The sequence below is a fragment of the Ambystoma mexicanum genome, chromosome 14 (assembly GCF_040938575.1).
Source record: "Ambystoma mexicanum isolate Mex_15411 chromosome 14, UKY_AmexF1_1, whole genome shotgun sequence".
In the NCBI taxonomy this organism is placed as follows: Eukaryota; Metazoa; Chordata; class Amphibia; order Caudata; family Ambystomatidae; genus Ambystoma; species Ambystoma mexicanum.
Window position 1 is genome coordinate 622,591,035 of NC_090940.1, and position 24,278 is coordinate 622,615,312.

Here is a 24,278-nt window from a genome sequence, read left to right on the forward strand (position 1 = left end):
AGATGCCAATTCTGTATGTCTGCTGGAGTTACAAGTTGCCTGGCTTTATCCTTAACTTCCTCTATGGATTCTGTGGCGATTACACCCAGAATTCTTTGTTCGGGAATGATTGGTACAGGTTTAGGGTTGACCAAGTGTTCTTCCACTCCCATCCGAGAAAGGGCATCGGCTTTACCGTTCTTTGTACCAGGTCGATAGGTAATTATGAAGTCAAACTCGGCAAAGAATAATGCCCAACGGAGTTGTCTAGAGGATTGGGCTTTTGCGGTCTTCAAATATTGCAGGTTTCGGTGATCCGTAATCACAGTAACAGTGTGTCGGGCCCCCAGCAGATAATGCCACCAAGCCTTAAAGGCAGACTTGATAGCCAGAAGTTCCTTGTCAGTAATCGTGTAATTGATTTCAGGAGGCGAGAATTTGCGGGACCAAAATGCCACGGGATGCAACTGATTGGTTACCGGGTCCTTTTGTGATAGAACTGCCCCCATGGCAAGGCTTGAAGCATCAGTTTCCACGATGTAGGGGAGTTCGGGGCGAGGGTGTTTTAAGATTGGTGCAGAGATAAATCTAGTCTTCAAATCCTGGAAAGCTTGTTCCGCCTCGGTAGACCATTCAAAATGTTTGTTTTTCTTTAACAAGGCAGTGATGGGCTGGACTATTTGAGAGAATTTGGGGATAAACCTGCGGTAAAAGTTAGCAAAGCCTAACATGCTTTGCACACCTTTTACGGAGGATGGTGATGGCCATTTGAGAACTGCATCGACCTTCTTTGAATCCATACGCACTCCGCCAGGTGATAATATGAATCCCAAGAATTCAACTTCAGTCACGTTGAAAACACATTTTTCCAACTTAGCGAAAAGTTTGTGTTGACGCAATCTTTCGAGGACCATTTTCACGTGCTTCCGATGTTCAGATTCCGATGAAGAATAAACGAGGATGTCGTCAATGTAAACAACAACACATACATCTATGAGCTCTCTGAGGACATCGTTCATAAAATACTGAAAGGCGGCCGGGGCATTGCAAAGTCCGAAGGGCATGACCTGATATTCAAATAGCCCATACTTGGTGCGGAAGGCCGTCTTCCATTCATCGCCCTCTTTTACTCGTACCAAGTGGTAAGCTCCTCTAAGATCCAGCTTTGTATATATGCATGCTTTTCTGACTTGGTCCAGGAGTTCAGGGATCAAAGGTAACGGATATCTATTCTTAACGGTGATCAGGTTCAGGGAGCGATAATCGATACAAGTTCTAAGGTCTCCTTCCTTTTTTGGAACGAAGAACAAAGCTGAAGAAGCAGGGGACTTGGAAGGACGAATAAACCCATTTGCCAGGTATTGATCCAGGTATTGTCGAAGGTGAAGGTTCTCAGGCTCGGTGAGGGCATACATTCTACTACAAGGAGGAGTAGATCCAGGTATCAGGTCTATCTGGCAGTCATAAGACCTATGAGGAGGTAGAGAGTTAGCCTGATCCTTCCGGAAAACATCTTGGTATTCTAGGTATTCGGGAGGTAACTGGGGAGTCTCTGAAGAAATTGCGGCCAGTGCAACACCAGGTGGAGGGTGACAAGTAGAGACACATTCTGGAAACTGGACCGTTCTTGCTCGCCAATCGATCAGAGGATTGTGTTTCTCTACCCAAGGTATTCCTAGAATAATCTGAAACTGAGGGGCCTTGATCACATCGAACACGATCTTCTCATGGTGTCCATCTTGACTTACTAGCGTCACCTCTTGAGTGGTATGCGTTACTGGCCCGGAGGCTATCTCCGTACCATCCACCGTAGTAATGACGTCCTTTACAGCCTTGGGACAAAGAGTTAGATTCATCCTCAAAACCATTTCATGATCCACATAATTGCCGATGGCACCGCTGTCGACGTAAGCTTCAATTGCATGTAATCGATCCGGATTATCAGGGCTAATGAGGACCATAGGTATCACGAAATGCGAGGTCACGGAACTGGTTTTCACGCTCAGCAAGAGGACCTCTATTCTTGTCGGGCGAGGTCGTTTCCCTGCTCAGAGTTTGTAACTTTGGTAACTGCAGCTCCTACTGCCTTCTTGGCAGGTTTCACCGGACAGTCTCGAAGAAAGTGCCCTGAGTTTCCGCAATATAGGCATAATTGCAACTGTTTCCTCCTTTCCCGCTCCCTTTGTGTTAGAGGACCTTTCAGACCCCCTATTTGCATGGGTTCCCCGGAGTCTACTCCTTTGGAAGGAGTTGGCGGTTTGGAAAATACTCGAGCATCAAACTTGGAACGATCGGCCTTCCTGTTCTGCAGCCTGTGATCTATTTGAACGACCAAGTCTATATAATCCGAACAGTCTTGTGGGGGATTCACTACTTGGGCTAAAACGTCTTTGAGCTCTCCACGTAGACCTCTATAAAACAGCGTAATGCTTTTGTCCTCAGGCCATTGAGTTTCCACTATTAGTCTATTGAAAGATGCAATATAAGCCAAAAGGTCTTGATTACCCTGTCGCAACGAAAGAAGCTCATTGTCCAAGGCCTGCCCCTGTGAATGTCTTACGAACAGTTTTTCCATACTAAGCTGAAAGGCTTGAAAATCATGGAGAACCGGATCATCTTGATTAACTAGAGGGATCGACCAGTCTGCCGCATTGCCACTAAGGTACGAAAGTACAAAAGCTACTTTTGCTTGATCAGTTGGAAAGGCTGCTGGCCGGCATAAGAAGTGCAACCGGCACTGATTGATAAATACTGCAAACCTCTTTGGGTCACCAGAAAATCGTTCGGGCGGAGCCAGAGGTACATTCCCAGGTAGGTTGATCTGCACTGGATTCATAGAGGATGTTGAAGGAAGATTTGCCCCTGATGCGGGTAACGGGGTCTGTCCGGCTTGTGACTGTAGCACTTGTCTAGCAAGATTGTCTGTTCTCTCCTTGGAAATAATTAGTTCCCTTCTTAGAGCATTCGTTTCCTGACGAGCTGCATGCACTTCTGCCCTTAGTTCCCCAAGTAACCGGGCTAGGGGGTCAGTATCCGAGGTTTCCATAGCGCCTGGGCGAGAGTTTTGCGGTAGGCTTTGCGTTCTGTAACGCTCACCTGATTCTCGCAGAGGCGTCGGTCTTGACTGGGCGACTACCGTATCTTCAAAGGTGATGTGTAGCACCCGGTTGGCTCTTTGGGCTGGACCTCTGTGCACTGTATGCCTGACGTGCAGAGTAAGATGTCTGCAGATAGAAAATATGGGGTTAATGAACTGGGGTTATTGGGGTGTCCCTATCTCTTTCCTCTTCTCTTCTCCTGTAGACCCCCAAAGGTTAACGCTCTCACCTTAGGTAAGTGAATGCCGAGCTCTCCATCTGCCTCGGGGCAGGGTGCTGTAACCAGTTTCTTCACTGGATAGGTAGCGCAGGCCTCTTGACTTCAGGGGACTGCTGTCCGTCGTTTACTGCACGAACGGTAAGTTTCGAGTCATTCAAATGTCTTTAAAGTCTTTAGTAATGATGTCTCTTGTTTTGCAGGGTTCCGGCGATGGCGGATGACGGGCTGAAGTGAGTTGAAGATGGAGCCCGTGTGATGAATAGAAGCGCCTGGAAGCACGTAAGTAAGCGCTTGTTGCCTGCTTCACTATGCGCTCTAACTGTCTTTTTATTTTGCAGGTACAAGTTCGGAGCGGCTGCAGGGTGCCGGAATACCCACTGGATTAGATGTGGAAAGGAGTAATGGCACGTGAGTATTAAAGTTCCCCAATGTCTTTAAACGCACCTTGTTTTGTCTTTCAGATGCGGGATGCAGCGCCGAAGGCCTCCGGAGCGTGCGAAGAGTTGGTAAACTTTTGTCTTTCAGATGCCGGAATGCAGTGTGAAGACCTCCGGAGCGCACGAAGAGTAGGTAAGCCTTTGCCTTTCAGATGCCGGAATGCTAACCTGTTCTTTCTTGTCTTTATAGGTGTTGCTGAAGACTGGATTCAGGATGGTAAGCCTTTGCCTTTCAGATGCCGGAATGCTAACCTGTTTTTTCTTGTCTTTATAGGTGTTGCTGAAGACTGGATTCAGGATGGTAAGCCTTTTTCCTTAGGCCCAGGACCGGATGCAGAAGACACGATGAGCGTTCTGCTGCAGAGGTTGCAGAATAACGCAAAGCAAGATTCATCCACCGGGTGTGGTTTAAATAGCCTCCTGTAGTGCTTAGGTGTCTCCTTCCACAGCCACGCCTAAGTAAGAAAAGAGTTCCTGGTAAGAAAAGAGTTCCTGCCTTCCAGAAGAGTTCCAGTGTTCTGAATCTAGGGAGTGGCTCCAGCCCCACCCAACAGGAAAAGTAGTTCTAAACAGAAGAGGATCAGAGGCTCAACTGGCAGGCAAGTAAGCAGCATGGTCTGCTGAAGGTAAGTCCACCCAAGCATTATGAGCCCGGCGCTTACAGCGCTGGGACTGGGCATATTTATGAGCCTGATGCCACTGGCGCCAGGACTGGGTCCAAAAGGTCCCAATTGGGACTGGTTGGCACTCGGAACCTGGGTTATGGATCTGCTTCCAAGGGAGTTGGGAAAACCCTGACCTTTTGGAAGCAGAGATCATGACAGTAAGTCATCAATGTATTTTGGCAGATTGAGTCAGACATGTGCCTGTAAGACTTGGGGGTAGGCAGGGGAGGCAGGGGAGTGGATGTAGATTGAGGTGGGAAACAGACTCAGTTGGGAGCGAGTCCAAGGCGGTGTGTAGGTAGAGGTGGTGTCTGCGGAAATGTAGGCGGGGCTGGAGATGTTGTTAAGTTTCCTTGAGGAGTGGACAGAGAGGTCGTGGTGGCAGAGGAAGATGGATCGGCCGGGGATGCAGGCGGGGGAGTGAGAGACAGGGGAGGGTGGTGGGTGGCTGTGCAGGCATGTCAGCTCGCTGTGGCGTAGGGGGTCCCTCTGGTGAGGAGTAGTTGGTAAGCAATCTAGTCTGTCAAGTAATGTGATCAATTCATTGTACCAGGCGAAATAGGCTAACCAATGACCATCAGGCACTTTAGACTTCTTTGTTCCAAAGCCCTGTGCAAGACAACAAGATAATCTGCATAAAATGAGCCCTCAAGTGTGTGATGCTGGAAATGCATCGGAGGGACAGGGCCTCCGTATCCTTGTCCTTTATTGCTTTGTCATGTATGTTCTGTCTTGTTTTCCGCGCAGGAGTTCATGCGGGACTCCTGGCGGTGCCGCTCTTCCTCTTTTTGGTTTGGTGAACAGACTCTTGGGATACCCTTATGGAACCATGGGTGGGGGTACGACCCTGTACTCCTAGTGTATGTTTTTGGGCACCGGTGTGGCCCACAGAACAGGGTATGGACTGGTGGCAGCTCCATGCTGAATTTGACAGGTGCTCTGAGTATCCTCCATTTTTGGGATACCCATGCCCTGCCATTGGAATCAGTTGATTTCTGATAGGAAACAAGATGGCCCCTGTGGCCTCTTGCTTTCTGTTGCCTGTTACCTTATATTCCCGAAGTCCCGGGAAGCCCTGACTCTGTCCCTTCCCCTTGACTGGCTGTTGGGTGGAAGTTCCATATATGGTATTGTGGGGGAAGTCTAGGCCAGACCGGCTGGAGCATTCCCAATGACTGTATGTTGTAGGTACACCCGTGGGGTGGGACCTGGGTGAATGGAGTGTGTGATGAATACGCATTTCATTTTATGGGTGTCTAGTATCTGGTGGTTGACACAATGACTGAGACAGCCCTGCCTGAAATTGGTATGAATGCAGTGTGGAGTGCTGAATGGCAGAGTGCTTGTCCGAACTCACATTCTGTGTTTTTAGTGTCTGGATGGAGAAGAATGGCCTGAATGCACTGTGTGCCTGATTGGCTACCTGACTGCCTGAATGCCTTTCTGAGGGACTGATTGCCTGAGTGTGACCAAGCAGAATGAATGAATGAGAGTCCAAACAGTATATCTGGGGGCCTCTCACTGCTAGAAATCGTTCAGAAGCTGAAGTTGAAACTAATGCATAATCTCGAAGCCAAGCCCGAAGAAGGTTGACTGCTGTTACCTTCACTGAAATCCAAAAGCTGCTGTGCTGTTGAAACTGATCCAAGAGAGGACCTTGTTAGGAGACCTCTTCCCGAGCTAAGAGGGACCATCATGCACCGCCAACCTTCGCCAAAGCGCCCTGGAAGTCAGCCTTCGAAAGACTGTCAGCCGGAAACGGGGACGCCAAGGAGAATGAAGAGAAGCCTCGGACAGCTGTCCACCGTCGTTGACCAGCGTTTGCAGGTTTGCTATAACTGCATCCGCTGGTGGGTTTCCCGCCACCCAGAGACCACAGAGATGCCGACAACTCGATGCCCTTGCTGGGCTAAAGTTCTTCAGTGACTCTCTTTGCGGCAACAAACTATCGCCGTCGGGGTGCACTGCGCACCACATTCTCGCAGGATGTCCATGACCAATCGACGACGAGCACCGCCAGGACCGAAGCTGCTGCCTCGATGCCTTTGTTCACCATTTCCTTATGGGATCTCGATAATCCGTGGCTCGTGCCTTAAAGGGAGCCGCTCAAGAAGGATCCGTCGATGACTCAACGTCGAACTCGGCTATTCCAGGTACATTGGGGGGGTAGAACCTTTCTATGGGAAAATAAGACTCATTGGGCCTCATTATAAGTTTGCCGGTCCGGTAGTAACGGCGCCGGTAAGCTACTGGCGCCATTACTACCAGACCAGCAAACTATGAGTTCTGCTCGCGGGTGCCTTTTCGCCTGATATGTCTGGCCTGGGGGGCATACCGGCACCCGCAAGCAGAGCATGTGGGATGCACCAGCACCATTCACGAATGGTGCCAGTGCATCCGGCTTCCCCATTCCCATTGAGCCCTATTGGTCTCAAATGGGAATGGGGAAGAATATTTTCCGGCGCCCGCTAATGGGCAATTACCGGGCCCGGCAAGATCGTAATGGCCCGGTAATTGCCCATTAGAGGGCGGCGGAAAAAATTATACCGGCGACAGCCGTGCCGGTTTTACCAGCACGGCTACCGCCAGTATCATAATGAGGTCCATTGAACAATATATGGACTGGGCTTGTATTATATCTTTATTTACAGGTTGCCCAGTTTAGGGGATCCTCATACAGAACTGTGCCTAGAGGTAGGGGCCCAGTATTCTGCCTATTGTTTTAACCCACCTGCTTTCCTCCTATGTCTATTGTTGGTTCACTTTATTAACTGATTTGTATGTCATTTGAACTGAGTACAGTTGAATCATTTTAATGGAATCAAGAGTAATTGTGGTACCACATTGAGACTGTATATATTTACCATTTTAGAATGGTCAGAGTACAAAGTGTGTTATTGTATGTGTACATCATCAAAGCCTTATTTATATAAAGACTGTGTTTTCACTAACATAGTGTGTGGACATTCCTTTTGTGGGTGGTTGGGGACTACACTGTACTTAAGAACCAGCCTGCATCACCTCTTGAGAGCTAGGCCTTGATTGCTCGCCCACGTTTTACCAAATAGAGAATCTTGGCTGGGGTCCTCTGTGCCTCTCCTCTACCATATAGAGAGCAGGAGTCCAGACACCCCCCTCCAGACTTTACACTGGTGGCAGAAGTGGGATGCTAATGGTTTTAAGAATCAGTCTGTAACCTTGCCACTTACAACATATCTACAATTTGTTAAATTGAGGTTTAGTTGTGTACTAGATAACTACATTGCAAGCAATGGAATCTATTGCAAATGGTAAATCGACTAGGATGAGCTTAGAGGCGCTTCAGAGGGCTTGTGAAGCCAGGGAGTTAGACTTTGAGGATAAGGCTAGGTCTGAGCTGATAGCTGCCCTTGTGGACTACCAGACTCAGTGTGAAGCTCTTGAAGGGGGGATGCAACCATTGAGGCCCCTGCCCCTGGGGGTGTTGTTCAATCTGATTCTGGGAATGCCACCACTCCCGCTGCCTCTGTTCCGACCTCCAGCAATGTTTCTTCAGGGAATTCCTTGGAACTTGGATTATTAAGGATGAAATTGGCCTCTGAATATAGAAAGTTGGAAACTGAAGCTGAACTTAAGAAAGAGGAGTTGGCACAGCAAGTGATACTTAAGAATAGGGATCTTGAACTTAAAGACAAGGACCTTGAACTTAAAAACAAGGACACTGAGATGTCAGAAAATCCAGCTAGAGAAAGCTAGAGTGGAGACTTCAGCAAAACCAGTTGAGAGTGTCAGGTTCCCAGCCACCAAGTTTATGAAAGATTTTGTTGGTTGTATGCAGAGGGTTCTGATATCCTCCAATGTATTGAAGCGTTTGAGATGGCTTATGGAATCCATGATTTTGAAAAGAGAGATTGGGCTAAGAGTTTGCTAAGCAGAGTGCCTCAGACTGGATATGACTGTATTCTGAAACTGAGTGTGGAAGAAAGGGGTCAGTATGAGTGCATGGAGTCTGCTTTGATTGCCAAGTTTGGCAAGACACCTACCCAGTACCTTAAAAGGTTCAGGGAATGTGAAGAGAGAATGTGTCTTGGGTTGACTGGGCCAGTGCTGCACATACGAACATGATGGGGTAGATTGATGGATTCAAGGTGAAAACTTTTTTTGAATTTTCCCACCTTTTGTTTTTTGAGCATTTTTCTGAAGCCTGTTCACCAGCACTGCGTCAGTATGTTGCTGACCAGAACATTTTAGATCCCTTTAAGCTGGCACGGCTGGCTAAAAAGTGGGTCTCCCACCGGGTGTCCCCTAAGGACTCCAGTGGGAAGGACAAGGACAAAGAAAAGGGGACCTCTCAGAAGGCTGAGGAGTCCCATTAGCAGTCACAGTCGAGTAAACCGAAACCTTCCTCTCTTAAGACCCAAAAATCTAGTGGGTATAAGTCCTATGTGGGTGGGAGTAAGAGTAGTGGTCCACCTGCTGCAAAGCAGGCTCCCAGTGCTTCCAGTACCGTACCCTGCATTCCTGGAAACTGTTGGGGCTGTGGGGCTCTGGACCACAAGAAGTGTGACACCAAGTGCAAAGGTAAGGCACTTGGAGCCCAGGCTGTCAGCCTGACCTACCCTTACCCCATGCCTGAGGTGGAGGACACTGTCCTCCCCTCCTCTACAGGGATCACGTTTGGTGCTCCTGTAGAGATTTCCCTAGTGTCCCTTGGGGCCTGGGACAAGTACGCAGAAGTACTGGCGACAATCCCACAGAACACCCGTCGGTTTGTGAGAAGTGTCCTCTTGAATGGCCAGCCTTCTACTGGTTTGAGAGACACTGGGGCAAGCATGACAGTGGTGGACAGGACCCTGCTCAAGCCAGAGGACTATGTAGGTGCTTCTCTGAGAACTAGCAGGTTAGCTGGTGGGCCTCCCAAATTATCTCCTGTAGCCTTAGTCACACTCATGATGGAGACATGACAGCAACACTTCCTGTCCTGGTTCAGGACTATGTCCCTGCTAACATTTTGTTAGGCAACGATCTAGTAGAGTTGGGGTTGATCTCTGATGGTCTCCCCATGACTGCTGCTTCAGTCACTAGGTCACAGGTGACACCGGGTCTGACAGAGAGTCAGCTACCCAAGCCAAAGGCGAGGCCTAAGGCAAGAAGGAGGAACAAGAAGGCCACCTCTGTGAAGGGGGCTGCTTCTCCTCCTGCTGCTCCTGCAGCACCCATTGGGATTCATGCTCCGGACGGGCTGGATCCAGTGGTAAACCCAAACTCCTCTCCTGAGGGAGAAGAGGCAGAAGACCCTCCTGCGGGACAGGTGCTCAACCCGGAGGACCACCCCAACCTTCAATGCCTGCTGGCTGAAGGGGGACCCTCCCGGGAGGACTTCAGTAGGGGACATAGAGAGTGCCACTCTCTCAAAGGTCTGAGAAAGCAGGCCCTGTACCTGGCACAGGGAGAATTACCTAGGACATTCTGAATATATTGGGAGAGTGAGGTCCTTGTGATTGAGCCCACTAAGCCTGATCCTAGTGCACTCAAGAGGTTGGTGGTACCCCAGGTTTACAGGCCCTTCTTGCTGCAGTTGGTGCATGAGGTGCTCCTGGCTGGTCATCTTGGGACCAAGAAGACAAAGCAAAGGCTCTCTACCCCTTTCTACTGGCCCCAGATGGGAGTAGAATTGGAGTCCCACTGCAGGACCTGCCCAACTTGTCAATTGTCTGGCAAGATTGGAGGCAGTGTCGTTGCCCCACTGCAGTCATTGCCAGTGGTTGGCACACCATTTGAGAGGGTGGGCACCAACATTGTCGGTCCCCTTGACCCTCCCACTTCAGGTGGACATTGGTTCATCCTGGTCTTCGTAGATCAAGCCACCACGTACCCTGAGGCTATACCCCTTCGGACTATTACCGCCAAGGTGGTTGCCAGGGCTCTCCTGGGCATTTTCACCCGTGTTGGATTCCCTAGGGTGGTTGTCTCTGACAGAGGATCCAATTTCATGTCGAGTTACATGAAAACCATGTGGAAAGAGTGTGGGGTAACCTACAAGTTCTCCATCTCTTACCATCCCCAGACCAATGGTCCGGTCAAGAGAATTAATAAAACTCTCAAAGGCATGCTAAGCACTTTGGAAGAGTCCTTAAGGAGAAATTGGGATCTCCTACTGCCATGCCTATTATTCGCTTACAGAGAGGTACCTCAAGATGGTGTTGGTTTCAGCGCTTTTGAGTTACTCTTTGGACATCCCGTGAGGGGGGCCCCTTGCCTTGATCAGAGAAGGTTTGGAAGCCAAGTAAGAGGGGGACTATGTGTTAGGCCTCAGACGGATGATGACACAGATGATGGGTTAGGCGACAGCAAATCTCAAGGCCAGCCAGGAATTGAACAAGTACTGGCATGACCTTAAAACCTCTCAAGTGGATTGGACTCCAGGACAGGAGATCCTTGTGATGGAGCCTACCAAGCCTCGAGCTTTGGCAGATAAATGGACTGGACCCTTCAGGATAATCTCCAAGATGGGCGTAGTCAATTATCTGGTTGACATGGGAATCCCTGCGGTAGCCCCTCAGGTACTCCATGTTAACAGGCTTAGGCCTTTCCATAGGCGAGCCGAAGTTTCATGTCTCTTGCTGGCTTCAGAGCAAGAAGAGGATGAGAGTGAGCCCCTTCCTGATTTGCTGCACAGCAACCCTCAGGATGGCTCAGTGGAGGGAGTGCATCTCTCTCTCTAGATCTGACTCCAGAGCAGCAGAGGGCCTGCAGGGCTTTGCTCCAGCAGTATGCGCCTCTGTTCTCACTGACACCAGGCCTCACCCTTTGGTGCAGGCACGAAATTGACACTGGTGACAGCGTATCTGTCAAAAGCAGATGCTACAGGATTTCAGACACTGTTATGAACCACATCCAGGCTGAGGTTGCCAAGATGTTGGATCTGGGTGTTATTGAACCTCAACACGTCCCTGATCTAGTCCAGTGGTCTTTGTCCCCAGGGCAAGTTCACAGACAGGTACCAAGGATTGGCGGTTCTGTGTGGACTACAGAGGGGTCAATGCCGTCACCAAAACTGACACGCATGATGAGCTCGTGGACACCATACGCGCTGCCAAATTTGTGAGCACCTTTGACCTTACCTCAGGCTATTGGCAAATAGCTCTGATGGGCCATGCCAAGGAAAAGACTGTATTTTCAATACCTGAGGGACTCTACCAGTTTAGAGTCATGCCTTTTTGGTTGTAAAATGCACCTGCCACTTTCCAACGTTTAGTCAATCATGCACTCAGTGGGCTGGAGGTCAATTGTGTGGCCTCCTTACACGACATCGCTGTCTACAGTGCCACTTGGGAGGAGCATTTGACTCACTTGGATAAAGTGTTACAGGCCTAGAAAAAGGCTAACCACACTATCAAGGCAACCAAGTGCCAGATAGCTCAGGGGAAAGTCACTTATCTTGGTCATGGGGTTGGAGGGGGTCAAATCCAACCCTTCCCCAGTAAAGTACAGGATGTACATGACTGGGAGACTCCCACTACTCAAACCCAGGTGAGAGCCTTTTTGGGCCTCACTGGGTACTATGGCAATTTAATAACGGACTATGGAACCATAGCTGCCCCTCTGACTGCCCTGACTTCGGCCAAACAATTGAGGAAGGTTAATTGGACAGAAGACTGTCAGAGGGCCTTTGTTGGCTTGAAAGAAAGTCTGTGTAGGGCCCCTGTGCTGTGTGCGCCTGATTACAGCAAACTCTTTATCGTCCAACCGGATGCCTGCGACACCGGAATTAGAGTTGTCTTGTCCCAGTTAGATGACAAAGGGAGGGAACATCCAATCATATTAATCAGTAGACAACTCAAGGGTAGAGAACTTAGGTGGGCTACTGTTGAAAAGGAATGTTTCAGTATAGTTTGGAGCCTTAGGCATTTTAGGCCCACCCTTACGGGGTCTACCTTCAAAGGCCAAACAGACCATAAGCCCTTGAAGCGGCTTATGCAGGTGAAGGGTGAAAACCTGAAACTGCTCATGTGGTCCATTAGCCTGCAAAGGCTAGACTTCACCATTGAGCTTAGACCAGGGAAGAGTCATGATAATGCAGATGGCCTTTCCAGAAGGTATGTTGACCGTCTGGATGAGGGTGTCAATCTCGTGGGAGATTAGACGCCCTAACCTCAGTCTGTGGGGACGGGAGGCGACTGTGATGCTGGAAAAGCATCGGAGGGACAGGGCCTCCGTATCCTTGTCCTTTATTGCTTTATCATGTATGTTCTGTCTTGTTTTCGGCACAGGAGTTCATGTGGGACTCCTGGTGGTGTGGCTCTTCCTCTTTTTGGATTGGTGAATAGACCATTGGGGTACCCTTATGGCACCCATGGGTGGGAGTACGACCCTGTAATCCTACTGTATGTTTTTGGGCACCTATGTGTGGCACACAGAGCAGGTTATGGGCTGGTGGCAGCTCCATCCTGAATTTGACAGGTGCTCTGAGTATCCTCCATTTTTGGGATACCCAGGCCCTGCCGTTGGAATCAGTTGATTCCTGATAGGAAACAAGATGGCCCCTGTGGCCTCTTCCTTTCTATTGCCTGTTACCTTGTATTCCCAAAGTCCCGGGAAGCCGTGACTCTGTCCCTTCCCCCTGACTGGCTGTTGGGTGGAAGTTCCATATATGGTATTGGGGGGAAGTCCAGGCCAGACCGGCTGGAGCCTTCCCAATGACTGTATGTTGTGGGTACACCCTTGGGGTGGGACCTGGGTGAATGGAGTGTGACACGATTACGCATTTATATTATGGGTGTCTAGTATCTGGTGGTTGACACAATGGCTGAGACAGCCCTGCCCGAAACTGGTATGAATGCAGTGAGAGTGCTGAATGGCAGAGTGCTTGCCCGAATCCACATTCTCGATTGTGAGTCTCTGGATAGAGAAGAACGGCCTGAATGCACTGTGCGCCTGATTGACAGCCTGAATGCCCTTCTGAGTGATTGGTTGACTGAGTGTGACCCAACAGAATGAATGAGAGTCCAGTATATCTGGGGGCCTCTCTCACTAACATTGTGTGTGGACATTCCTTTGTGGGTGCTTGGGGACTACACTATACTTAAGAACCAGCCTGCATCACCTGGCTGGGGTGCCCTGTGCTTCCACTCTGCCATATAGAGAGCAGGAGTACAGGCACTCCCCTCCAGTGGCCACTGAAACTCCTTTTGAAACAGAGTAAAAAATTCCAATCTTTTAAATATTTACAGGTGAACTCCCCATATGCTGAAAACACGAAGAAGCATTGGTCCCTACTGCACGTGTAAGTATTTTTGTGGATAGTTTACAGCCCATCTCTAAGCCTAGGAATTAAAAGAGCACCGAGACACAAAGGTAGGTGGTCCTGCAGCTAGTACAGGTCAAGAGGGGTGATGCAACAACCTCCAGACAATTGGTATTTACTGGTGGTGACAGCGTAAAGACAAACCAGAGAGATGGTACAGAAGGGGAGACAGGAGCAAGCAAGGGTTAATAGAGGTTGCGGGATATAAAGATAAAGTAAGACACAAGATGTACTACAGGTACAATGTCAGGTGTAGCTCAGCAATGACATTCCTTACTTAACTCCAGAAGTTCCATCAGCTTCTGCTCTTTAGTCGAAACAAGAACACAGATATTGGGCCTTATTACGTCCCTGGCGGTAGGGGGTTAACTGGGCCGGTAGAGCTGCCGGCCCTGTTAACCGCCTCATTACGAGGTCTGCTTGCGGGACCCACTAAGGACGCCTGGTAAAACCAGGTAAAACCAGGCGTCCTTAGCAGGTCCCGCGAGCAGACCAGGATGGTAACAACGGGCCCGTCATTAACGGGCCCGTTGTTAGCATCATCCCCATTCCCATTGAGCCCTATGGGGGCTGAAATGGGAATGAGGATGTACCGGGTCCGGGTTCCTTGAATGGGAAAATACCGGGCCCTCCAATGTCAGAATGGCCCGGTATTTCCCCATTCAGGGAACCCGGACCTGGTACCTGAAATGGGGGTAGCCATGCTGCAAAAAGCAGCATGGTTACCTCCAGGGTCGTTATGAGGCCCATAGACTGCAAATGTTGTAGTAGATAAAGCAATAAAGGTGGACCAATCATGAAAACGTAGTCATTTAAAGACGTCTGGTGTAGGTCAAGGATATGTGTGGTAATGGTGTACAATGGCGACCTGCTGATTGGGTGGCAAAGGCAAGCCACAGCGTGGAGAAAGTCCAAAATAACACTGCGGTCAGAGGACAAATACAAGGCATCACAATCAGCTGTGACCATAGAAACCTCAGCCCCAGGAATGCATAAAACTCTTACAGCGACGGTACGCTGAGAAAGAACTCTTACTAGATAACAAGGGACAAATACATCAGAACCTGCAACCAATCCTAGGGGCCATGCGACAATACACCTGGACCCCCAATCTGTACACTCACCCAGGTCACAAATCGTGGCTATGTGGCGGCACACATTAACCACAGCACAGTGACTCTAAAACTCACTTATTCTGGAGACAGTAGCATGTTCCAATAGTTTGCAAACCAGAAATACACTGTGAAGTCACATGGGGACTGTAGGCCTGAATCACAAGAAAACGCAATGAGGATCAAAACATCATCTTTAAAACGTGTGAACTGCAAACCAAACAGCAACATAAACGGTTAAACCTAACTTGGCAAACCAAAAATAGAAATCAAAACATCACTGGCAAAAATGCGAAGAGAAACAATAAACCTCAGCAGCAGCGGAAGTCGTATTAACTTAACATGCCAAATAGCCAGTAACCACAAGTACAAGCTGTTTGCAAGACAGGCCCACTGAAATGTGCAGATCTTCATTCAGGGAAGAGCGCGAGTCAGTGAACTACAATACCCACATTTAAAAACTACCGTCTAGAACTACACAAGGACTGCATTTTGTAGTTCAGAGCTTATCTTTAACTTTGTTTTATGTTTGGCGCCCTGCCACCCTGCCAGTGCTTTTCCGCATCTGCAGGGAGTGGGTCTGATACAGGGAAGAGGGAGGAGTCATGGACTGTGGCACCCTGTCAGTGCTTCTGCGACTGCAGGGACATGTGCTGCTAAAATATGGGAAATGTATCTGTTGTTTTGAACTTGTCTACCAAAATATAGTGCAATGCAGAGAAAAAAGAGTGACAGAAAATAAGCGACAGGAAGATTGTATTTACCAATCAGCCTGAGAGTAACAGGTTCTGGGCCTTGCACTGCGCTGGAGATCCTCTGAGGCCTACCTCTCAACCCACACCGCAGATCTGGCAACTTTGCAGTCAACTGGTGTGCCACGTTCATAAGTGTTACCTCTAATATTGTGAGGACCTTGGTGTGTACTCGGCCGTGCGGTCATGATCGTGATCTAGGGCAGCCCACAGAAAACTCCTGCGTAGCTTGCCAGAGACACGGCACCATCTGTGGTAGCTAAAGCAGCCCCTCCCCAAGGGTCACTTTGGCCTCTGCTTCAGCGTGCAGCAAATAAGGTGATTAGACACAGACTGATGGGTAAACAAAGCTTCTTGTTGTCATGATCTCTGCTTCCAAAAGGTCAGGGTTTTCCCAACTCCCTTGGAAGCAGATCCATAACCCAGGTTCCGAGTGCCAACCAGTCCCAATTGGGACCTTTTGGACCCAGTCCTGGCGCCAGTGGCACCAGGCTCATAAATATGCCCAGTCCCAGCGCTGGAAGCGCCGGGCTCATAATGCTTGGGTGGACTTACCTGCAGCAGACCATGCTGCTTACTTGCCTGCCAGTTGAGCCTCTGATCCTCTTCTGTTTGGAACTACTTTTCCGGTTGGGTGGGGCAGGAGCCACTCCCTAGGTTCAGAACACTGGAACTCTTCTGGAAAGCAGGAACTCTTTTCTTACCTAGGCGTGGCTGTGGAAGGAAACACCTAAGCACTACAACAGGAGGCTATTTAAACCACACCCGATGGATGAATCTTGCTTTGCGTTATTCTGCATCCTCTGCAGCAGAACGCTCATCGTGTCTTCTGCATCTGATCCTGGGCCTAAGGAAAAAGGCTTACCATCCTGAATCCAGTCTTCAGCAACACCTATAAAGACAAGAAAGAACAGGTTAGCATTACGGTCTTCAGTGACAGCGCTTCACTTACCTGGTCCATCGGCTGTCACCAACGCCTCGCGCTGCATTCCGGCATCTGAAAGACAAAGGCTTACCTACTCTTCGTGCGCTCCGGAGGTCTTCGCACTGCATTCCGGCATCTGAAAGACAAAAGCTTACCAACTCTTTGCACGCTCCGGAGGCCTTCGGCGCTGCATCCCGCATCTGAAAGACAAAACAAGGTGCGTTTAAAGACATTGGGGAACTTTAATACTCACGTGCCATTACTCCTTTCCACATCTAACCCAGTGGGTATTCCGGCACCCTGCAGCCGCTCCGAACTTGTACCTGCAAAATAAAAAGACAGTTAGAGCGCACCGTGAAGCAGGCAACAAGCGCTTACTTACGTGCTTCCAGGCGCTTCTATTCATCACACGGGCTCCATCTTCAACTCACTTCAGCCCGTCATCCGCCATCGCCGGAACCCTGCAAAACAAGAGACATCATTACTAAAGACTTTTAAAGACATTAGAATTACTCGAAACTTACCGTTCGTGCAGTAAACGACGGACAGCAGTCCTCTGAAGTCAAGAGGCCTGCTCCCCTTATCCAGTGAAGAAACTGGTTACAGCACCCTGCCCCGAGGCAGATGGAGAGCACGGCGTTCACTTACCTAAGGTGAGAGCGTTAACCTTTGGGGTTCTACAGGAGAAGAGAAAGGGAAGAAGAGAGAGACATTCAATAACCCAGTTCATTAATCCCATATTTTCTATCTGCAGACATCTTACCCTTCGAGTCAGACATACAGTGCACAGAGGTCCAGCCCAAAGAGCCAGCCGTGTGTTACACATCACCTTTGAAGATACGGTATACGCCCAGTCAAGACCGGCGCCTCTACGGGAATCAGGTGAGCGTTACAGAACGCAAAGCCTACCGCAAAACTCCCGTCCAGGCGCTATGGAAACCTCGGATACCGACCAGCTAGCCCAGTTACTTGGGGAACTAAGGGCAGAAGTGCATGCAGCCCGTCAGGAAACGAACGCTCTAAGAAGGGAACTGATTATTTCCAAGGAGCGAACAGATGATCTCGCTAGACAATTGCTACAGTCACAAGCCGGACAGACCCCGTTACCCGCATCTGGGGGAAATCTTCCTTCTACATCCTCTATGAATCCAGTGCAGATCAACCTACCTGGGAATGTACCTCTGGCTCCGCCCGAACGATTTTCTGGTGACCCAAAGAGGTTTGCAGTATTTATCAATCAGTGCCGGTTGCATTTCTTATGCCGGCCAGCAGCCTTTCCAACTGATCAAGCTAAAGTAGCTTTCGTGCTTTCGTACCTTAGTGGCAATGCGGCAGACTGGTCGATCCCTCTAGTAAATCAAGATGATCCGGTCCTCCATGATTTTCAAGCTTTTCAGCTCAGTATGGAAAAACTGTTCGCAAGACATTCACAGGGGCAGGCCTTGGACAATGAGCTTCTTTCGTTGCGACAAGGTAATCAAGACCTTTTGGCTTATATTGCGTCTTTCAACAGACTGATAGTGGAAACTCAATGGCCTGAGGACAAAAGGATTACGCTGTTTTATAGAGGTCTACGTGGAGAGCTCAAAGATGTGTTAGCCCAAGTAGTGAATCCCCCACAAGATTGTTCGGACTATATAGACTTAGTCGTTCAAATAGATCACAGACTGCAGAACAGGAAGGCCGATCGTTCCAAGTTTGATGCTCGAGTATTTTCCAAACCGCCGACTCCTTCCAAAGGAGTAGACTCCGGGGAACCCATGCAAATAGGGGGCCTGAAAGGTCCTCTAACACAAAAGGAGCGGGAAAGGAGAAAACAGTTGCAATTATGCCTCTATTGCGGAAACTTAGGGCACTTTCTTCGAGACTGTCCGGTGAAACCTGCCAAGAAGGCAGTAGGAGCTGCAGTTACCAAAGTTACAAACTCTGAGCAGGGAAACAACCTCGCCCGACAAGAATAGAGGTCCTCTTGCCGAGCGTGAAAACCAGTTCCGTGACCTCGCATTTCGTGATACCTATGGTCCTCATTAGCCCTGATAATCCGGATCGATTACATGCAATTGAAGCTTACGTCGACAGCGGTGCCATCGGCAATTATGTGGATCATGAAATGGTTTTGAGGATGAATCTAACTCTTTGTCCCAAGGCTGTAAAGGACGTCATTACTACGGTGGATGGAACGGAGATAGCCTCGGACCAGTAACGCATACCACTCAAGAAGTGATGCTAGTAAGTCAAGATGGACACCATGAGAAGATCGTGTTCGATGTGATCAAGGCTCCTCAGTTTCAGATTATTCTAGGAATACCTTGGTTAGAGAAACACAATCCTCTGATCGATTGGCGAGCAAGAACGGTCCAGTTTCCAGAATGTGTCTCTACTTGTCACCCTCCACCTGGTGTTGCACTGGCAGCAATTTCTTCAGAGACTCCCCAGTTACCTCCCGAATACCTAGAATACCAAGATGTTTTCCGGAAGGATCAGGCTAACTCTCTACCTCCTCATAGGTCTTATGACTGCCAGATAGACCTGATACCTGGATCTACTCCTCCTTGTAGTAGAATTTATGCCCTCACCGAGCCTGAGAACCTTCACCTTCGACAATACCTGGATCAATACCTGGCAAATGGGTTTATTCGTCCTTCCAAGTCCCCTGCTTCTTCAGCTTTGTTCTTCGTTCCAAAAAAGGAAGGAGACCTTAGAACTTGTATAGATTATCGCTCCCTGAACCAGATCACCGTCAAGAATAGATATCCGTTACCTTTGATCCCTGAACTCCTGGACCAAGTCAGAAAAGCATGCATATATACAAAGCTGGATCTTAGAGGAGCCTACCACTTGGTACGAGTAAAAGAGGGCGATGAATGGAAGACGGCCTTCCGCACCAAATATGGGCTATTTGAATATCAGGTCATGCCCTTCGGACTTTGCAATGCCCCGGCCGCCTTTCAATATTTTATGAACGATGTCCTCAGAGAGCTCATAGATGTGTGTGTTGTTGTTTACATTGACGACATCCTCGTTTATTCTTCATCGGAATCTGAACATCGGAAACACGTGAAAATGGTCCTCGAAAGATTGCGTCAACACAAACTTTTCGCTAAGTTGGAAAAATGTGTTTTCAACGTGACTGAAGTTGAATTCTTGGGATTCATATTATCACCTAGCGGAGTGCGTATGGATTCAAAGAAGGTCGATGCAGTTCTCAAATGGCCATCACCATCCTCCGTAAAAGGTGTGCAAAGCATGTTAGGCTTCGCTAACTTTTACCGCAGGTTTATCCCCGAATTTTCTCGAATAGTCCAGCCCATCACTGCCTTGTTAAAGAAAAACAAACGTTTTGAATGGTCTACCGAGGCGGAACAAGCTTTCCAGGATTTGAAGACTAAATTCATCTCTGCACCAATCTTAAAACACCCTCGCCCCGAACTCCCCTACATCGTGGAAACTGATGCTTCAAGCCTTGCCATGGGGGCAGTTCTATCACAAAAGGACCCGGTAACCAATCAGTTGCATCCCGTGGCATTTTGGTCCCGCAAATTCTCGCCTCCTGAAATCAATTACACGATTACTGACAAGGAACTTCTGGCTATCAAGTCTGCCTTTAAGGCTTGGGGGCATTATCTGCTGGGGGCCCGACACACCGTTACTGTGATTACGGATCACCGAAACCTGCAATATTTGAAAACCGCAAAAGCCCAATCCTCTAGACAACTCCGTTGGGCATTATTCTTTGCCGAGTTTGACTTCATAATTACCTATCGACCTGGTACAAAAAACGGTAAAGCTGATGCCCTTTCTCGGATGGGAGTGGAAGAACACTTGATCAACCCTAAACCTGTACCAATCATTCCCGAACAAAGAATTCTGGGTGTAATCGCCACACAATCCATAGAGGAAGTTAAGGATAAAGCCAGGCAACTTGTAACTCCAGCAGACATACAGAATTAGCATCTGCAGGGAAAGGACTTTGCAGTAAAGGACAACTTATTGTATTTCCAAGAACGATTATACCTGCCCAGCACAGATTTACAGAAAAAAGTAATCTCTTGTTATCACGATTCTTTAATGGAAGGACATCCCGGTATGGCCAAGACCTCAGAAAAGATCAAGCGCTACTTCTGGTGGCCGTCTTGGAAAAAAGATATCAGAGACTTTATAATGTCCTGTGGAGTATGCGCCCAAAACAAGAGTCAAAAGGAAAGACCAGCAGGCCTCTTACGCCCTATTGACATCCCACCTCGCCCTTGGCATACGCTTTCTATGGACTTCATCACCGATCTACCTCCATGCTCCGGATACAATACGATTCTAGTAATCGTGGACTTATTCTCCAAGATGGCGCATTTCATTCCGCTCAAAGGCTTGCCAACAGCAGCAACTCTGGCCCGAGAATTTCTCGAAAACATCGTCCGACTGCACGGTTTTCCTTCGGTTCTAATTTCGGATCGAGGTAGTCAATTTATTTCTCATTTTTGGCGAAGTTGCTGTCGGTCGGCTCAAATTGATGTGAGACTATCGACCAGTCACCACCCTCAGACCGACGGACAAACCGAGAGGACCAATCAAACTCTGGAACAGTATTTACGCTGCATGCTGCAACAAACTGAAAAAACTTGGAAAGACATCCTTTGGATAGCCGAATATGCCTACAATAACTCTGTCCATTCGGGAACTGGGAAAACCCCGTTTTTTCTTTTATACGGCAGTCACCCTCGAACCTCGGAGTTGGATCCCCTCCAAGATCTTGAAACACCAGCAGTAGACTACCTGCATTCTACAATCACCCAAGCCTTTAAGGAAGCTGTTTCTCACCTTCAAAGGGCTAAAGAACAATACAGGAAAGGAGCAGATCAACATCGGAAGGAAGCCCCTCAATATCAAGTAGGGGATCAAGTCTGGTTATCCACCAAATATCTACCTCTAAAAGGGCCATGCACATTCAACCCAAGATACCTTGGTCCCTATTCCATCACTACCATAGTAAACCCAGTAGCGGTCAAGTTGGACTTGCCCCCGCACATGAAGATACATCCGGTCTTCCACGTCTCTCTATTAAAACCCGTGCAACCTCAAACCCGACTAACTAAATCTCCAAAACCCATCCTAGTTGATGGAGAACTCGAGTTTGAAGTCAGAAGCATTCTGGACTCCAAGATCTCCAAATCTAAACTATTTTACCTAATTGACTGGAAACGCTACGGCCCCCAAGAGAGATCCTGGGAACCTGCTGAATATGTCCACGCTCCTCGCCTAAACAAAAGATTTCACCGAACATTTCCTGACAAGCCAAAACCCCGGAGAAGCCCGGTTTGGGAGGGGCCTTGAGGGGGGGTACTGTCATGATCTCTGCTTCCAAAAGGTCAGGGTTTTCCCAACTCCCTTGGAAGCAGATCCATAACCCAGGTTCCGAGTGCCAACCAGTCCCAATTGGGACCTTTTGGACCCAGTCCTGGCGCCAGTGGCACCAGGCTCATAAATATGCCCAGTCCCAGCGCTGGAAGCGCCGGGCTCATAATGCTTGGGTGGACTTACCTGCAGCAGACCATGCTGCTTACTTGCCTGCCAGTTGAGCCTCTGATCCTCTTCTGTTTGGAACTACTTTTCCGGTTGGGTGGGGCAGGAGCCACTCCCTAGGTTCAGAACACTGGAACTCTTCTGGAAAGCAGGAACTCTTTTCTTACCTAGGCGTGGCTGTGGAAGGAGACACCTAAGCACTACATGAGGCTATTTAAACCACACCCGATGGATGAATCTTGCTTTGCGTTATTCTGCATCCTCTGCAGGAGAACGCTCATCGTGTCTTCTGCATCTGATCCTGGGCCTAAGGAAAAAGGCTTACCATCCTGAATCCAGTCTTCAGCAACACCTATAAAGACAAGAAAGAACAGGTTAGCATTACGGTCTTCAGTGACAGCGCTTCACTTACCTGGTCCATCGGCTGTCACCAACGCCTCGCGCTGCATTCCGGCATCTGAAAGACAAAGGCTTACCTACTCTTCGTGCGCTCCGGAGGTCTTCGCACTGCATTCCGGCATCTGAAAGACAAAAGCTTACCAACTCTTCGCACGCTCCGGAGGCCTTCGGCGCTGCATCCCGCATCTGAAAGACAAAACAAGGTGCGTTTAAAGACATTGGGGAACTTTAATACTCACGTGCCATTACTCCTTTCCACATCTAACCCAGTGGGTATTCCGGCACCCTGCAGCCGCTCCGAACTTGTACCTGCAAAATAAAAAGACAGTTAGAGCGCATCGTGAAGCAGGCAACAAGCGCTTACTTACGTGCTTCCAGGCGCTTCTATTCATCACACGGGCTCCATCTTCAACTCACTTCAGCCCGTCATCCGCCATCGCCGGAACCCTGCAAAACAAGAGACATCATTACTAAAGACTTTTAAAGACATTAGAATTACTCGAAACTTACCGTTCGTGCAGTAAACGACGGACAGCAGTCCTCTGAAGTCAAGAGGCCTGCTCCCCTTATCCAGTGAAGAAACTGGTTACAGCACCCTGCCCCGAGGCAGATGGAGAGCACGGCGTTCACTTACCTAAGGTGAGAGCGTTAACCTTTGGGGTTCTACAGGAGAAGAGAAAGGGAAGAAGAGAGAGACATTCAATAACCCAGTTCATTAATCCCATATTTTCTATCTGCAGACATCTTACCCTTCGAGTCAGACATACAGTGCACAGAGGTCCAGCCCAAAGAGCCAGCCGTGTGTTACACATCACCTTTGAAGATACGGTATACGCCCAGTCAAGACCGGCGCCTCTACGGGAATCAGGTGAGCGTTACACTTGTATTAGAAAATACACAGCATAGAGAGTGATCAGCTGATAAGCAAGAACATACAGCAGGACTAGTGGCCGGCAGTCGGCACTGGGAGCTCTCATGGGACAGCTCTTAGAGCGCGGTTTATATAGGATATCCTATGCAAGCACTAATATACTGTAGCATTTGCACAATGGTGGGAGGCACTTGGGATGAAATTGTAGACATTTGGAAATAGCTGTCAACATCTCACTTCTGACCTTGTGACAAAGCCTTGCCGGGACATTGTCTGGGTACATCGTGTTGTACTATGGTTAAGCGGCATTCACAGAAACCCTACTGTTATCTACAATATATGGTGCTAATGCTGTACATGTAGAGAGCAAGCAGAATGGAAGGTCTACATGTCCCTCTGCCTTGTTACTGGGACTTGGTCCAATCTGCTCCAGGAGAGGTTTGGCCATGTCAGAGGAGCAGAGTCCAAAGGGAGGCAGAGGGAAACAGAGGGAAAGGCAAAATGGTGGATCTGAGGCTTAATTGTATGAGAGATCCTAATGTAAAATACCATAGCATAACATAGCATGGCATAACACATCAAAAGCCTATGATGAAGCTTCAACATCCTTGCCCGAGGAAGAAAAACAGTCCTGCTTACTGGGTTAAATCATGCTCCAGTGAAGGTTTGAGCTGGATCTAGATTGGACTTCGGGAGATTGATGAGAAACTCCAAATGATGCAAAATACAACCAGTCCTTAAAGTGTGGAGCTAAATCCTCTCCTTGCATGGGGAGTGAATGAACCAATCTTCCAGCTATAGCTATATTTGATTTCCTTCCTGATACTGAACTCCCGCTGCTGGGCTCACCATCTTTGCAAATATTCTGGGACAGGTCCTCATACAGGACTGTGAATCAGAAATGACGTTTTGCAATGGAAAGTACAGAAACATCTCTTGACCCTTTCATATTGGAATGCAATGGTAAATATATATAAAAAATATATATATATATTTATATCAAATTGGGTTTGGATA